The following is a 4,166-nucleotide window of genomic DNA, read 5'->3' on the forward strand; positions in this document are numbered from 1 at the left end:
GGGCCAAAAGGCCTAACCCCTTCAACCCTGAGGAAACCCTAACCCTAGCCCTGGGCCCAAAGGCCCTAACCCCTTCAACCCTGAGGAAACCCTAACCCTAGCCCTGGGCCAAAAGGCCCTAACCCCTTCAACCCTGAGAAGACCCTAACAATAGCCCTGGTAAAAAAGGCCCTATCCCCTTCAACCCTGAAGAGACCCTAACCCTAGCCCTGGGCCAAAAGGCCCTAACCCCTTCAACCCTGAGGAGACCCTAACCCTAGCCCTGGCCCAAAGTCCCTAACCCCTTCAACCCAGAGGAAACTTCAACCCTAGCTATTGTTATTAAAAGCCTTGGCTTTTAATAACAATGATGACCAACAACCTTGTTCAGAAGGTTTTTCACATTTGATTGCATGTAAAAAACAAATCTTGTAAAGTTAAAATCTTTTTTAAGGGACAGTTTGTTCGTTACTTTATTCAGTTTCCATACACACTTGTCCTGTGTGACATGTTCATTAATGCAGTGCATTGCATGGGAGTCTGTAAAATGCTTGGTCTTCTGCTGGCAAAACTGCTGCCAGTTAAATATTGCAATTTACAGTGAAAGCTTTTATAGTCTATTATGCAAACAGGCAACTGACTACACTCATAGCTTCATAGTCAAATTACATATTATCATGCAGTGGCAGGCTGTTTTGCAAATGAACAAACATTTGTCAACACACACACACACACACAGACATGCACAGTCAGAAAACGGTCTACCTACACACACAAACAATTTAGTACACATGCTTCATTTCTTGAGGAGCTCTAGCTCTCAGCTCATAGCGCCCAGCAGCCCTTTGGGTTTTCACCCTTTGACAGAGAGTGAGGTGGGCCTGTTCTCCAGCTGCTGGCTCGCACAGACTGAGAAACTGGCCTAATGAGATCACTGCCATCCAATTCGGTGAGGGTCAGCGCTCATTTCAAGCAATTCATTTTTAATTGGTCTCAAATCTAATCCATTTCATAATGTCGGCTTTGGTGCTCATCTTGCCTCAAGGTTGCTGAGTGACACAGAGCGATTCCCTTGATGTTGTTTTCTCTGTGTTATTAGCCTGAAGTGACGGAGGATGTTGCTGTGATTGTTGCTTGGTTAGTTGTTTTTATTGATGGTACAGTAATGTGTATGATACAGCCCTCTTGCTGCCCTTCAACACTAATTATCATGTGTAATGAACCTAATAGAACATAGATAATTTTCTTGTTTGTAGATTCTTTAAACATGCACAGAAGAAAACAACAATTTGAAGAGTGACAAAAAAGTGCAACAGCTTAATTACTGTTGTTTATCAGCTGTTTAGAATATCAACAATACAAAGTGGTGCAAGAATGCAGAGTGAAAAATTATCTTATGTTTTATACTCTTTCATGGCAGCCCAAAGAAGAGCACTTGACCCCCAGCTGCTTAAGGAGAACTAATCAGTGGTGGGTAACTCTTTGGTGTTGGTGCTCAAGATGCCTTTTTTTTCTTTCTTTTTCATAAAGAGCAAATGTTGAAAACAGCTCTCTGTGTATACCAATCATACTTCAATATTCTTCTACTGAAGTATTTATTTTCTCTACATTTTCACACCTCTTAGGTTTCATTTTCTCTCTTCTCTTTTTATTTTCTTTCTTTTTCTGGACCTTCCTTTTCCTCTGTCTACTTTGTGTGCCCATCTGTGCCTCATGCTTTGCCTCTATCAAGATGTCACTTCTAATTTGCTGTTTGTGCTGACTTCATCCCTGCTAGCAATCAGTGAAGAAGACATCCATTACTCCTTGCCGTGACAGGTCCCCTCAGACTCCCGCTGGACCTTAATGACACCTGACAGAACACAGGTTTACTACTTAGCAAACTGGGCCCCCGGGGACAGCCTATGGGGCCCATTTAGCTAACACATCCTTGCATGGTTTACAAGGAACTGACACAGGAAGTTAGCACAACATATCTTTGCTTTGTAGACATAAGACTTGCAAATGTTTTGAATGAGTGTTACCATTCATTTTAGCAACAAACTGCTAGTCTGAGCACAACCAGAGAGCGTCTTTTTTTCCTGATTTTTTATTGAACTTGTGCTAAAAATGATTAGAAAGGTGAAATTTATGCTGGAACTTGCCCTCAACATGTTTCTAATGTTTACGAGTGGAACATGAACATGCTACACTTATTAAATGCACAGAACACTTGCCTCAAAAGCTGTTGAGGTGTTGTTCCTAAATTTAAAAAAAAAATACATTAAAAAACAAATATACAGAATAAATGAAAAATGTAACAATGCAGGTCAAATGTGGTAGTTGTGTAAATCATCTCAAATGCAAAGCAGTCTATAATGACGTTTGGTTGATGATTTGTGCTTTATAGGTATACATCTGTCTGTACATACCCTTAAAATTTTGTGAATAACTTGTGTTTTGTGATGAAAGCTGGACAGTCTTTTGATATAATTTGCACCAAGAAATAAACTTAAGCAGCTAGCAATATTTTGTTATATTTTTAAATATTAAGATTTAAAGCTATCGTCTCATTTTGTTCAACTTTAGGAGAGAATACACTTCCATTCCATTTTCTTCTGTTTAGTCAAGATCAATTTGAGAAAATAGGAATGTCAGAAGGAAAACCCAGACATTCCTGACCCAGCAAGATTCTGCAGCTCCTTTTTGGGATCCCAAAACCGGAGAGAATATATAAATCCTTCACTGAGTTCTGGGCGCAAACCAAGACATTCAGGAGGCACCCTAATGTGATACCTGATCCTCCTCAGCTGACTCCTTTTGATGCGGAAAAGCAGCAGTTCTACTATGAGCTCCCTAAAAAAGATGGACTAAAAAAGGTGTTATTTTTATGCTTACTAAAGCATGCCTAAACTGTGAAAAGGGCTAATGTATAAGTCTAACCGTCATGCTTGATGAGGACTTGATTTTTTTTTTCTTTTATTGAAAAAAAAGGGCGAACCAAGGAAGTGGACCAGGAGGAGGAGGAGGTGATAAATAATAGTAAAATCTTGGCTAAACAGTTTCCCCCCAAAAATGATTGCCAACTCATAAAGTAGCTCTACAGCTCACTGCTGCCTCATGAATGTTTTTGTTTTTCTTACAGGTTCACGTGACAGGTCTTTCCTTTTCTAAAGCTGAAGCTGCTGGTATTTGCAGATTGTACAAGCTCAGCAAGGTTTAAATCTGACATGTTGTCATTAACAGTGCTCCAGCAGGATGTTCTTTGTGTAATTTATTTATTTTAATTCAAATTCATAATACCATGACTAAGAGCAAATCTCTACACTGAATTAACGACTAATGTGCTCCGTCATCTCATGAGTTGCATATAGCTGTCACCTGAACCTGTTCATCCAACCCAATTGGCCCACTAGCATGTAAAATTTTAAAGCTAAATTGGCTTCCAATGGTTGCTGGCAATAAAAATTAATGTCAACTCATGACAGTAAAGCCACATTACACCGTGAAAATTCCACTTTTGGATTCACATTACCTTTAGGGCCCTGTTTTTATGTAATTTCACTTTCTGGTCTGTGTCCTGCAGAATCCTAAGGGCTGTTACAGCTTTGAGCTGGTTGTTATAAAAAGTAAAAATCAAACTATGTCACATTTTATTTCCCTCTGTGGCCTCTTTCAAAGACCGCTTCTAGGGAACAAGACATGTCAAAGTTCTGTTTTATTTGTTCTCTCATTATACTTTTTTTAAATGAAACTTTTATCAAAAATGTTTATTGTAGACATAAATGCTGCATAAAGAGGAAGCATATTAGTCATAACATTGTGACTCCTCCAGTTTTCAACCTTACACCATAGTAATTAAAAAAAAACATTTTGTATGTTTTTTTTTCCTGTAATTGTGTGTCTAATAAATAAAGCTGGGTATGTGAAAATGTTTTAATTAAATCACTGAGACCTTGAAACCTTAGAAGTGGGCACAAAAGTGCAGATTTTTTTTTCTTTTTTTTAACCTACTGCTGCTCATTGAATACAATTTGCAACAAAACAATCAAAAGGCCCTTTTCAGTAAGACTTTAAATGAGATTCAAATATTAAAATGCAAATCTCTTCAGTACTATTTTGAATTGCTAATGGACTGCACAATGTCAGGTTCGTTGATAGAGACCCCCAAAGGGATGTTTTTAATGCACTAGACATTTCATGAGCAA

Source organism: Kryptolebias marmoratus, linkage group LG15 (assembly GCF_001649575.2).
Source record: "Kryptolebias marmoratus isolate JLee-2015 linkage group LG15, ASM164957v2, whole genome shotgun sequence".
Lineage (NCBI taxonomy): Eukaryota > Metazoa > Chordata > Actinopteri > Cyprinodontiformes > Rivulidae > Kryptolebias > Kryptolebias marmoratus.